Source organism: Camelus bactrianus, chromosome 3, assembly GCF_048773025.1.
Source record: "Camelus bactrianus isolate YW-2024 breed Bactrian camel chromosome 3, ASM4877302v1, whole genome shotgun sequence".
NCBI classification, from domain to species: Eukaryota; Metazoa; Chordata; class Mammalia; order Artiodactyla; family Camelidae; genus Camelus; species Camelus bactrianus.
The window spans coordinates 113,277,539-113,291,907 of record NC_133541.1 but is presented as its reverse complement, the minus strand read 5'-3'; the positions used below and the strand labels follow the sequence as shown (position 1 = coordinate 113,291,907).

General features: G+C 41.5%; 1 protein-coding gene across 2 annotated transcripts in view; it reads right to left on the bottom strand.

The window, feature by feature from the left end:
* ITK (IL2 inducible T cell kinase) overlaps positions 1–14,369 on the bottom strand; it is a 57,919-nt gene that overhangs the window by 35,911 nt on the left and 7,639 nt on the right. The gene's annotated exons all lie outside the window — the stretch shown is intronic.

Here is a 14,369-nt window from a genome sequence, read left to right as displayed (position 1 = left end):
ATTACATTCAAGGAAGAGACAATATTTTGTCCAGGTTGCTTCTAGAAACCCGCTACTAGAAGACGTCCGTTGTCTTTGTAAACCCATCCTTCAAATATCCAGAAGCTTGGCCCTCAGTGCCTGAAAAGGACACTCTGAGCAGACTCCTGAGAGACCATGCCACTTGAACTGTCTTCCTGATGGGGTGACTGACCTCCATTCATAGAGCCTCCGTGACATATCCCAGTGACCTTGTGACACAGAGCAGCATTTGCAGAACTTACAGCTGGGATGGGTGGTGTAATCCATGAGAAACCAACCACACACTTGGGCCAGGTATCTCTACTTTGTACCTATCCATGGTCTTATTAGCAGAGTAAGTGGGCTCAGGCTTGACCTGGTTGGTGACACATACCTTGCTTGGAAACTTTCTTTTCTACATCTGCCTTCTCTGTGTCCCTCAGTTGTCCACAGTCCCCCAATGGCACCCTTGTAGGACATTCCTGATTCTAACCATCCCTTCTCCATGCCCCTGTCAAGCTTTATTGGCCCCATGTCTCATTTCCTTTGACGCTTGCTAGATGTATTCCTTGATAACTCATTCACATGATAGCCTTCAGGATTTATAATGATGTTACACATTATCCATTTCTAAGGGTCCTTGTCCTTGGAGAGTGGATCCCAGGGGATGTTGCCCAACGGGACACATTCTATTGGTGGACTATCAGGCTCCATGGAAGGCTAGTTAGGGAAAAGCTTTTGGAGAGCAGGAGACTTTCATGGGTGCCTGGAATTAGGCTTCCATTGAGAACAGAATTTAATTTGGCTGTGGAACCAGTTGAAAAACACTTCATTATAGCTTATCCTTAAGAAAGAGGTAGCAAATGGTGGTGAATTGGGCATAGTTGGAAAATATAAAGTTAGGCTCTGCCTCTAACTAGCTTTGTGACCTTGGGGAATTCATCCAACCTCCCCGAACTTCAATTTCCACATCTGATAAGTGAGGATAATAATGCTTACCCTTTAAGGGTTGATTGGAGAATAAAATATGGAAACAAGCTACCTGGCTTATAATAGGTGCCCTCAATAAAGGGTACCCTCCCAATGGAAGAGGTTAGGGAAGTCAACTATGGCAAGAGAGTTGTGATATGTGAGGGCACTTGCTGGGTATTTGGGGAGCTGTGACATCATCAAATTCTCCAGAAGTGAGCTCAGTCTTTACTTACTAGTTTTGGACACCCAGCCTGGTTGCTGGCTTTTGTTTGAGTAGCTGAGGCCCAGAAGTGAGATGAAAAGAGGGAAGATGTCAGAAGTACCCCCTGTGAATACAGGGACATTTCATACTATTTCTTTTTGTTTTTAATATTTTCTTTCTGAAAACGCTTTCATTCATTTGGGAAAGTACAAAATCTATCCATGACTGTAGCAAATAAAACCATATGGAGATATGTGAAGAAAATATTTCTAGTGTCTTATTATCCTCTCCTTCTCCACAACTCTGAGGTAGCCAAGGTTAACCATTCGGAATGTATTTATCTTTCCCACACATATTTATGGAGTATATATAAACAAAAATGAATGTCTGCTCCACAGAGTGGTTTAAAATGTGCTTTTGTAATCGAAGGATATATTAAGAGGTCAGTCTTCCCTTAAAAGCCTCTGAAAACATGTGCTCTTTGGACTCAAACTATCTTCTCATTTAGAGTCTTCCACAGCTAGAAATACATGCCCTGATCCTGCCCATAATCACAGTCTTTGGAATGGTTCAAAAATGTTTTTCAAAAGCAGAAGAGGACAAGTGAACTGCCTTTTCAACAACCAGCTGCAGCTACTGGTGATAAACAGGGAGTCTGAGCTTTGAGGTGATTTTGTTTTTTTACCTCTGTTGGGTTATTTCCTTAGTCATATACATAGTAAAATGTAACAGAAGGCTCACGGCAGTAACCTGACAACTCCGTTTGCAGACATTTCTGTCCCTGGGACCCACTAAGTCCTGCATTCCTGAGAGTTGAGACCAGGACATCTATTACGATCTCCCCCAGGCCTAGCACGGTAGCTGGTCCACAACAGGGCACCCAGTTAGGATGCTATGAAAGAAGGGCACCAAGCTGGAACACGGTTTAAGTAATCTCCATCAGATTTAAGGCTAATGCATTTAGCCCTGCAGAAATATTTATTGAGGACCAGCTGTGAGCTAGGTGCTGCGTGCAGGAAATAGAGAGGCGAACACAGTAGACTTTCTCGTGGGAAGGCAGACAATATAAACAGATGCTATAAGGAGATGAAAACAGGTTGACGTGATCAGCTGGTGGTCAGGGCAGACCTCACTGGAGAGAGGGCATCTGAGAAGAGATCCGAAAGTTGAAAGAGGAACCAGAGATGAGAAGGGAGAGGGAGCCCCTAGTAGAATAGACAGCAAGAGCAAAGGCCCTGGGGTAGGAACATTCTGGGTGAGCATCAGTTGTTAGTAGCCTAGGATCAACATTATCAGGGCATAAAGTGGACGTAAATAGTATCCAGAGTTGTGAATAGGGGTCCAAATCCTATGTGAAGTTCTAAAGCAGCCCTTGCCCAAAAGAAACAAATGTGAACTGTCCGCTAATTTAAAAATTTCTAGTAGCCACACGAAAAACAGCAAAAAGAAATGTTAAATACAGCATTTTGGATCTGTGAGTGGCTGGGTTTGGGGAGGCGACGTTTCTGGAAGCTGCTGGAAAGCGCTCCAGTGGCGGAAGTGACGCCAGCGTCCAGGGGGGTGGGGCGTGAATAAAATTAGTGCGCGGAGGGATTACGCTGTGGGAAGAGAGTGGCCGCGCACGCCGTCCTGCGCGCTTCGTGCTGCGTCCTGGTGGAGCGATCCCAGGTCGGAAGGCGACGCGCCCCCGAGTGATTTGGCCCGGGGGGTGTGCGTGCGTGCGATGAGGGACGGGCTCCCCAGCCGGCCGGGGTGCAAGGGAAGCTCTTGGCCGGCGCCTCCCTGTGGGGCCGCGCTCTCCGCGACAGCCGGACGCGCAAGGCCCGCAAAGCCCGCTCTCCCGAAGCCTCGGAGAGAGCCGCGCCGCCGCAGAGCGTGTTCACAGAGGGTCACCGCACGCGGAGCTGCTCCTCGCCGTCTCCCTGCACCGCAGCTGCGAGGCCAGGGGCCTTCCCACCAGGATTCTGGGTGTTTCTCCGTCTTCCCTCCCTCCCACATCGTCTAACGGTAAGGGCAGCAGCCAAAGCGCAGGGACTTCGCTCTCCAGGACCCATTCTTACTAGTCAGCAGCCGAGGGGAATTCTCCTGTGGTTTATAAGTTTAAGGCTCTGCTTTCGTAGGAAGGCCACGTGGTTTAGGGGACTTCGTGGCCGCGGATGCTATTTCTGAGTCTCCGTTTTAAATCTTGGGGGCAGCGTATTCCAGAAGTCCTTCCTTCGCTCGATGGGTTCTGTGTCTTAGAATAACAGTTGTTTCTGTTTCTTTACAGAATAACCACCACTGGCATTTTGGATTGAGGGTTTTTTTTGTTTTTTTGGTGGTTTCCAACTAAATAATTATATTCTGGAATAATGCTGATAATTTTGTTAAGGTGGTAGAGAGGAAGTAAGTCCCGTGTACCGAGAAATTCTTCACTGAAAAAGATTTTAGTTTTCGGTACTTCTGTATGCAAATGGCCAAGAAATCCAGCAAGGAGTTTGTTGTTTTGTTTTTTCGCCCAACTGAAAGATAGGCTGGTTAGTTTTTGTTTACCTTTGTTGTTGTTGTGCTAGATTACTAATTTGCTGGTGTATTTGTTGTGAGATCTAGCTAGTTAGGTTTTCTTTTTCTTATTTTAATGAATTATGATGAAAATATGAGAAGGCAGTATTTTGTCCCCAAATAGTAGCCCAAACTTAGAAGGTTTTTCTTTTTCGCCATTGCTGTTTTCCATTTTTGGAATGGAATACACTTTTTTGTAATAAACATTTGCTGAATGTTAACCTCATACGTTGAACAGAATAACTGATTCTGTTAAAATGTAAATAAAATTTTAAGATAGAAAAATCAATATCGCCAAACTGAATCATATCAAACATCGTTGCCTGCAAAGTTAATGTATAGTCTTTTAGTGCAAATTTGATTTTTTTGCTAGGAAAATACTATGTGAAAGTTAACAAACAAAATGGAGGTGGGGCTTCGGATGTGGAAAGAAAAGTAGATTTTAGTGTGTACTGTGTTTTGATTCCAGAGCTTTTCCCCTTATAAAAAGTAGAAAAAGGCGTATAAAACTTTATAAGAAGGGTACTAATACAGAGCAATCAATCAGGAAAGGTTGACTAGAAAAGTCCCCCTTTCTTTTATATTAGAGTAATGGTCCTAAGTTGAGAAAATTGTGTACATTTCTGCATATTCCTCACCAATGTATTTAGAATGTCTCTTTCTGTGAACACTGGTCCCTCCAAAAGTGCAATTACCTTTTAGTAGGATTCAAGCTTATTGCCTGCATACCTTTGCTGGCAATGTGGGACAGGAGTTTAATTTACCTGTTTTCAGTTGAAAACTAACATGATCTAATCAAATGAAACCTTTTTAAAAAAATTAAAGTAATAACTACTGAGCAGCTACAATGGGAGTACAGTGTTGTTCAATTAGGATTTTTTTTCTCCTCTTCCCACGTCAGCTTTTGCCCCTCTATGCTAGATTGGATTCCTTAATGACAGAACAGGTCTGCACAAACATGGGGTATAAAAGCTGCTTGCTATGATTGCTTGTATTGGTTTCATCAAAAAGATGAGAGCAGAAGTGACTAACCATATTTTCTACAGCACCTTTGTGAGTACAGTCTATAATTTCTTATCTAATTCCAACATTCAGAAGACTTTGAAAACCAAAAGCTTTTTAAGCTTGGAGACAAAATGCATTTTGCAGACCTGAACTAATGAGCAGTCATGTATCGTATTTATTTATACCATATGTTTTGCTGACAAAATATTAATATGTTTGATTATGGAATGCCGTCCTTGGCCACTGATGTGTAAGGTGTTACATAATGGTCTGTGTACCTTGTAACACTTTTAAATTCCCAGAAATTCCCAGAAATGTGGACCTCTATTAATATTTTTTGCAGTACACTTGTGCTAAACATTCACATATTTTAAAAAAAAACTTAAAAGACATTTTAGTTCTTGCCCTCAATGAATTTGGTTGAGTTCGAAGGGTAGGAAAAAAGCACATTTATCATACTGCAATATGTGCAGTGATAGAGATGTGCACAGCCTATTTATAAGTATAGCCATATAGTGACCACGCAAGATGTGAGTAGTCCAAGGGTTTGAGGTTATTTCGTTAATTTAGACTCCAAAATTTAGACAGAACATGACAACCGACTGTGTAGCCTAAACTCACTTGGCTCTGTTTTGCCCACACAAAATGAGAAGACAAAATGATAAAGAAGAGTCCTAGGATGGATGTTGGAATTTCTGATTTCCAATCTTAACTCTTCTGCCATGCGAGCTTACACAAAGTCACTAAATTTTGAAGGCCTCGGTTTACAGATCTCACAGGTAAAGTGAGAAGTTGGGGATAGATGGAGCTTTTAAGGAAGGTCCCTTATAGTTCCAGCATTCTACCTGTGGGTATTTATCCTTAGAGTGGCGCCTACTTTTTATAAATGTTTTCCATTAAGAACGTGATCCCGTTTCATCGCAAACTACTTTCTTGCCAGTCCTAATGCTGTGTTTTCTTTTGGGTTAGGCAATACGTTCACATGGTTCAAAATTCAAAAGGTAAAGAAAGAATACACAGTGAAAAGCCTTCCTTCCAGTCCTGTCCCTCAGCCACCCAGTTCCTTGCCTAGGAAACAACCAGTGCTAACAGTTTCCTGTAAAATTTTACCCCCAAAATGTATGTATATACAAGCAAATAAGTATGTATATATATTTTATTTCTCTTTTTTTTATAAATGTTACATATTATGCACAGTTTATGTACCTTATTTTTTTCATTTATCTTAGAAGTTCTGTAGTCATTATGTATAATGTTTCCTCACACTTTTTTCATGGCTGCATAATATTCCATCATATAATGTATCATTTCATCAGTCCTCTCTTTTTAGACATTTAGGTTTTTGTCTGATCTTATTAAGAGCATTATGCAATGAGTAACTTTATACATCATTTTCTACGTATGTGACTATATCTATGTCCTAGACAGTGATACAGCTCTATTGGGAGAGTGACATCATTCATAAAATGCTATTTAGTAACTGATCATGTAAAAAATTGATAAATCAGGGTGTATTATAAATCTCAAAAGTGTATTTCTAGGGTTCCATCAACTTTGACTTAATGTGTCCCCTATGGCAGTGTAATATGGTGGTATAATAAACTCAATATCCTATTTGGTTCTAAAGTAAACATGAGATAAATCACACACACAAAAAAAGAATACAGCATTTTGTTTAGCCCAATATATCTAAAATACAATCCTTTCCACATGTAATCAACATAAAACATTGAGATAGATTACTTTTAAGTAATAAGTCTTTGACATCATGTAGTTTACAGGCCATCTCAATTTGGACTTTCCACACTGCAAGTTCTCAGTCACCACACATGACTGGTGGCCACCTTATTGGGCAACGTGGTTCAGGATTTCCAAGAAAGATGTCTCTAAACACAGATGATCTCTTTTGACTTCTTAATATTCACTGAGCTCAAACAGGGATTATAAGAGACATTTGCGCTTTAACAGTCCGTCAGGTAAGCCTGCTCTCCAGTTTGATCTTTTGCTGGAATGGACTTCATATCCCACCAGGGAAGCTCATTCATTCCCAAAATGAGTGCTCGAGCTCCCCCCTCACACTCCGTCCTGCTGTCTCAGTCTTTTCAAAGTCCTGAGCCCTGTTCTCCTCAGCCCCCAGAAGATCTGCTACGTGGTGAACAACATTTACCACGTAGGACCAGAGCCAGGCACGGGACAGCCGGTCAGCGAGCTAAATACAGTTGCATCTCTGGGAAATGGTAATTGCCTGTAATCATCCCAAACAACTGTGCTATTTCTGAAAAATGCCAGCGCAAAACCTTCCCAGGAAACCACACCAAAGACAACAGAGAATGACACCGAATGAAATAAGCCCTCATCCTTCTTGGTTATTCCGTCTGCACCGCTCTGGGTGAAAGTCACATAACTTCACTTGGCCTTGCCTCTTTCCTTGGCCATGTTCAAAGTTGTCCTCACATTCCAGAGCTTCACTTCAGACGCTGGCTGCGTGTCCAACACGACACGACAAGATGCTGATGCCCACGTATTTGTACAGAGGCCGGCTCGTGCCAGTGGCTTTGATACCACCTTTCTTTTCATGTTAATGTATTGTATGAAGTAAAATTTTAGATCGTGACTTTCAAAGAAGGAGGCAGGAAAAAACAAAAGATGATAACCATCTTGGAGCACTTCCTACACATCAGGTACTCAACAGGACATCTCCTTTAATCATGGTCCTACAAAGTATTCTTCCCCCATTTTACAGGTGAGAAAATTGTGGCTCAGAGGGGCCAAGTCCCTTTATAAGTGGAAGAGCCACATACAAGCTCAATTCTAAGACTCAAGAGCCTGAGTGTTTAACGACTGTGCTTCATGGCTTTGCACCTGCCATGACTTTATGCAGGAGACTTTTATTCCCTGAGCCTAACACTGAACCATCAGTTGTGTGACTGATTTCCCCAAGCTGTGATTCGAGATATTTTCTGCCTTATCTGATCGTGCAGTGCTTATGTTGGATTTCAAAGCGGGAGCACAGAATAATAACTCCTCTTTGCTCCTACGACGTTGGCTCCCTGGTGGCTTGGCGAGTCCAGCAGCTACATCAGTGAGAAGTTTTGTGTCTGTTACCTGTGAAAGAGGGCATCTCCACCCTTCCAAATAACAGCAACACTTCAGCTTTCGTCTCCAGGGAGGCTGCGTGGGACAGAAACGGAACTTGCACATTAGGCAGACCCACGCCTGCCTGACCAGCTGTGCAACCTCAGGCAAGTGCCTCAACTTCTCAGTTGCCTCTTTTTTTTTTTTCAAGTGGAAATAATAGCAGTCCCTGAATCATTGGAGTGATTTAGAAGATTTAAAAGAATGACATCAACCTACTAGCAAAAGAAAACCATTCAAATGATAAACCTACCACCCAAGTGTTACTTCCTTTCCTCCTCCAAATGCTGCCCATGAAACAAGACGTCACTCTCTTGTCTTTATGTGTCCATGTTTTCTTTGGGGGCTTTCTTCTGGGCAAATATGTAACCAGGAGTCACCATTTGGGAGGACAACATTAATATTTAACTGGTGATTTTGACCTTCTGCAGTCATTTGTTTATTTTGACAATTATTTGTAAAATCAGGGCAAAACCTAGTTCTTGGTCTTCCCAGCTGCGTCCCATTTGCTCTCATTTTAGCAAATGGGAGGGCTTAGCTCTCTGCTCCCCCTCCCACTCACCTGGCAAAACCTCCCGCAGATAGTCATTCACCCAAGATGTACCTCCCTGATAGTTTAAGGCTCGGCTTGTTTCACAGGAGTTTGGATTAGGACGGATATTAGGGGCTTAAGCCAAGAGGGAGCTTTGATAATGGAATTTCAGGCATCAGCCGAAAGAGTGTTTTTCAAAGGGAACCAGTATTTTTCAAAGGGGAGTAATGCGTTTAAGACTTCCCTGGCTCTCATTGTAAAAGGAAACACATGCTGCCTTTATCAGAATTTCGTTAAGATAAGGAAATCTTTCTGATGATGACTTCAACCAGGCATTTTGAATATTTTGTTCATTGCCGCTTCTGGAGTGTGGTACAGCCGCTGCACCCATCTGACATGGCACAGTGATACCATTGAAATTAAAACTGATGTCATGTGACATGAAACTTCAATGACTGACTTGGGGTTGTTTTCCCCGCTGCTAACAGAGTGTGGAGTATCGCTTCTAAAATTGGTTTCCAGGGGCTTCCCAGATTCTAGTTGCATCCCTTCTGTAAAAGGTGCTGGAGGTAACCCGCGAGTTCCCTCCACAGTCTCCTGATGCAGCTTTCTGTCTTGTACGAGAAGGAAACCCTCGTGCTGCAGGGGAGAAAAGCAGAGATTGGGAACTTGGAAAAGTCGTGGTTTGAATCCCTCTGAGGACGGGTAGTATTGGGCCAATTGTCTCTGTTCTCTGAGATCAGTTTTCTTAACTGAACTTGATCGTTTAGTTCTTGGGGAGGAATGGGGATGCTGACAGCTTCAACTCAGGGTTATAATGACCTGAGCTACTTGTTAGGAAGGATCTGGAGCTAAGTAGCAGATTTTGCGGCTCCTGGACCACCTTCAAGCCAGGAAACTATGATCCATCCCACACCTGCCTTCTTTTCTTTCCTTTCCTTTTTTCCACAAGACCTTTTAGTCATTGCTAAACCAGAGCCGCCTGGCTTTCCTCACCTCGGCTTTTCACACTGTGGTTTACGATGAGGCTGGTTGTGGAGCAGGGAAAACACTCTAGCCTCCCTTGAAGTCTGCCATCTTGTCAGTAGCAGCACCCTGACTCTCTGCGGAAAAGGAAGGACTTTACCCACCGCCCACCTCCTCACTGCTCCCCCCCACAAAAAAAAAAAAAGAGGAGAGAAAGGAAGGACATGACATGAAAAGGAAAAGGACTTTACGCTCATACAGTTTCCAGAAGGCAATCTGGGATCCTCTATTAAAATTTTGAATGTTTTTCTCTCACAAGAAGCTGTTAAAGAGAAGATAGTTGTGGGAGTGGTTCTGGGGTTTGAGGGTAGGAAGCAGAAAGAGAGCTTTTCTCTTCACCTCGTCTCTTTCTATAGTTTCGCTCTTTCACCATGAACATGTATTTCCTTTATTGTATTTAAAAGCCGTTAACTAAAATAAGTAAACACATTTTCCTTATAAAATTTATCCTATGGAAACATGTTTGAAACATACGAGGATGTAGGAAAAAGGATGTTCGTGTGGCGTTATTTATTACACTAAAAAGCCTAAATATCCACCAACAGACAAATGGTTAAATTAGTTATAGTTTATCCATCTTGTGACCAGTCTGTGGCCATCTGTAGCCACCAACAAAGAGTAAACTTGGTCTATGTAAAGGGACAAAAAGTATAGAATATATATTTATTATATACTTAATATATAAAAATATTTATTATATATTTATTACATAGGATACATTAACATATAACAAAATATATATTAAATAGATGGAGTATCATCTCATTTTTGGGAAAAGAGATAATAAAATATATATTCGTGTGTGCAAGACTCAAAGAAATAACACAAGAAGGACCACTACTACACTGGTTCTACCTTGTGGACAACATGGCCGACTTCTGCAGTGTAAGTTGTATTTCCTATAATATTTGATGTTTTTGCAGTGAGCATGTACTAAGCAGAAAAGTAAAAACAGTGTTTTAAAGCAGTCATAAACTTTGAAAAGCACAGCACCATAATATAGTTTTGGCAAATGACTACGGGAGAAGACCAGCTGGTACTCATCAAATGCTGGCTGTTCAAAGTGATGCAGCCCTTGGCCCTGGTAACCTCCTGCCCCCATTAGCAGTCAGCGGCAGCCAGGCAGCACCTGCACCTGCATTTCTGTATCCCTGGAGGTTCCAGTTCATGCCATGTTCCGTCATGCTCTTATTGAGTGATAGCTATTTTCTTCATAGATGTCGAATAAAGCTACTCTGTGTGTTTTTATATGTGGGTGTACTTATCTTAGAAGTGAAGCAATAATTCAGGAATCATTTCCAAGCCTGATTCATCTGAGATAAAGATATTACTGACCCTAACCTTAAAAAAAAACACGTTTGTTTAAATTTGCTTACAACAGTGGGCAGAGAGAAAAGGACTTAATGCGGAAATTAAGAGCAAGGTATGGAGTAGATCTTCAAAGTGTTCTGGACTTTTTATCTCTCAGTGTCTCTGGTCTGGGAATGCTCTTTCATAGCCCTCCTTTGCAGAACAGGGCGTATCAGATTTTTAATGAGTCTGAAAGAGTGTATTTTTTTGTATCTCTCTGTCAAGCACTGGAGAGTCAGTAGCCAAAGTATGTAAATGTATATAGCAGCTTCATGGAATTTCAGGAAATAACTCCTTGCACAGAGGTGATGTTCAATTAATATTTATTTCTCAGTTGACTGGGGGAACAGCAGTAAGATCAAGTGTCCAAAAGAAAGTAATATTTGTGGACTCTAGGACAAAACTCTTAATAGAAATGATTTGAGTAAGATTTCCAGATTGATTGGCAAATGGGTAACAATTTGACGATGAAAAGGTAAGTTAAATCTAGTCTGAGTGGGGAGGGTATAGCTCAGTAGTAGATTGTATGCGTAGCATGCTCAAGGTCCTGGGTTCAATCCCCAGCACCTCCATTAAAAATAATTAAATAAAATACAACCCCCCCCCCCAAATAATTTTAAAAACTAGTCTCACAAAATGTTTAGCTAATAGATAAAGAGCTCCTACAAGTGATTAAGGAAGATGGAAGATACTAACAACATTATGGAAAAATGTGCAAAAGGAATGTAAATTGCTCTTAAACATAGGAAAAGATGCTCACTCACTATAGCAGAAGAGCAAATAAATTTTACTGAGACATCGTTTTTTAAGTCTTATCAGGCTTGCAAAGATCAAAACATACAATAATAGTGTTGGTGAGGTTTTGAGAAAACAAGCATTTCACATGTGGCCCTGGGGAATGTGGACGAGTACAACCTCTGGGGGGAATAATTTGGTCGTGTTCAGCAAAACAACAGATGTAAATAAACTTTGACAGAGCAGTGCCACCTCTAGAAACGTTTTCTATAGACCAGGGCTTCTGAATCTTGGCACTATTAACATTTGGGGCTGGCTAATTCTTTGTTGTGAGTTTGTCCTGTGCACTGTAGGGTACTTAGCTCCCCTGGCTCCACCCACCAAAACCAGTAGCACTCGGTTCCCCAATAATGACAACCAAAAATTTCTCCAGACATTGCCAGTGATGGGCAGTGATACCTACAAGGTTATTCATTCCGCACTGTTTGTAATAATGAAAAAACTGGAAAAAGACTAATGTCCATCAAGATAGTTTTTTTATCCATACAACAAAATATGCAACCAAAAAAAAAAAAAAGACTAGAGAAGCTCCTTGCTTTTCAGTGTGGATTGATCTTCAAGAAATGTTGTTAACCAACCAAAAGAAAGGCTAGGAAACGTGTGCAGAATATGCTACCATTGTACAAAAAGGAGGGGAATAAGAATGTTGCTTTGTATTTACATATATATGCACAAAGTATCATTGGAAGAACTGATAGGGAATTGATTCTGTTGGCTGCTTTCAGGCAAGGAAGCAGTGTGGGATCAGAGTGCAGGGAATCCTGTGCGTTAATCCTAAAGCAAGGTGTTCCTTTTACACTTATGGCCTTTATTGTGACTTTGAGCAAATTGCTTGGCTTTTGTGTGTCTCGATCACTTCCTCTCTAAAACAGAATTTGACTTCTCTCTCCTTCAGAGAACTGTGAGGGTAGATGAGAAAGTCCATAGGAACATGTTTGGTCCCCTCCTGGTGGTGGTGGTTGCCAGTTAAGTTGTTGATGCTGTTGTCGGGCTGTCGTTCAGGGAAGCCCGCTGGGCTAGCAGGAGCATCTCTGCTGGTCCCCGTGCCAGGCTTCATTGGTGAGTTTCCCAGATGGGACAAGGAATTAAGCTGGCAAGGTGACCCAGGCTAGTTAATGCCAGGTCCCCCTTCTGTTGTGCTGCTGTGTTGTTGCTTCCTCACCTCATCCCGCTTTTCTCGAATTACAGAATTACAGTCTGTCTGAGACTTTAAAAGTCCCTTAGATCCTACCTAAAATTAGAGCTGACCTTTACAGAGTGTCAAAAATGGCTTATGTGATACATTCCTGTATTTCATTTCCTTCTTGATAAAGATGCTCGATGATTCAACCCAAAGAGCTCAATCATGTGGCCCTTTCAGACCCCCTAAGACGATCATCTAGGGAGACTAATATTTTGCAGAGTAAGAAGCTCTTTGGTACCCTTTAAATCCTGCTATGTAGGTGGTAGGTTCATATACATATGTATAAGACTGACTTTAAGTCAAATCATCTTACTCATGTATAAAATATTATATATTTTCCTCTCTCACCATAACATTCCAAACCTATAAAAATAGTATATTTGAAGATTATCACAATAATGGGATTCTTTTGTTTTTATTAGTTTCTTAGAAACATAATCTTCTCTAATGGTTCTGGTAACTTTGGGTGGCCCTAGACATTGCTTCAATCTCTTGGAAAGATGTTGTAGCAACAAATGAGAGAGACCAGAAAGTGTTACCTCATGACACACTTACCCCACGCAACTCTGTCCTAAGGAGCTGATTTTAAGAAGAAGGCAGTTCTACATTAGATATACTATTATTTTTCAGTGTTTTTACTACACCTGAAAGCAACCTGAATGTCAAACAGTACATGATAGGTAAGTTCATCGATTTGCTCAGTACAGAAAATAGATAAGTATGTCTCTGAAATGAACCACTCGATCATTTTTTTTAAAAATCATGTGTTTGAGAAAATGATTACTTTGGGGTCCACGTATGGAAATGTATCTACAAAAGAATAATGGGAAAAGAATAAATGGAAAAATATAAAATTGTCATGTATTATGATTATAACTACAAGAAATTTGTATCTGCATAAGAGTAAAGATCATTCTCACAGAGACAGTAATTGGATGTCTTCAGACAAAAGGGTTTTGGAGAACAATTTATGTAATTGTTTCATTAATTTTTTAACAGTACGGGGATATGAATATTTGCTGCTGTGTCTCTTGAGATTAACTGGAGCAGATTTAACCTGGTACCTTGTTTTCAGTCTTTGCTGCCTCAGGGTGCCTGAGCTCAGTGTGAATCTGAGGTCCACGGTGTTGATACACCAGGCACTTTTCCACCACAGCATGGAGCAGGATGACGCTAGACAAAGTGTGCCCAGAAGAGGGATGCTATAAGAGATTACTGAGCACCCTTTCTTGAGCTCTACAGTATGTTCAAGTCTCTGTCGCTCACACCTGCCAAGCCTTATCCTACCTCGAGTCTTCGCACTGGCAGTTCCCTCTGCCTGGAATGCTCTTCTCCATTTCTTCACTTCACTAGCTCTTTCTCGTCCTTCAAACTTCAGCCTAGATATAAATTTCTTCTCTGAGCACTCTTCCCACTCAGCCCCAGCAACTGCTTAGTCTCTCCATAGAACCTGCCCTGGTCTGTATCTGCTCTGTGCATGTATATACTTGTTTGTGGTCTGTTTCCCCGATTAGTGTGTCAGCATGAGGGCAGACACCTTGTCTCCATCACTTACTACTGTACTCCTGGCACAGCACCCAGCACATAGTAGGTGCTTAGGAGGTGTCTGCTAAACAAATGAATAGATT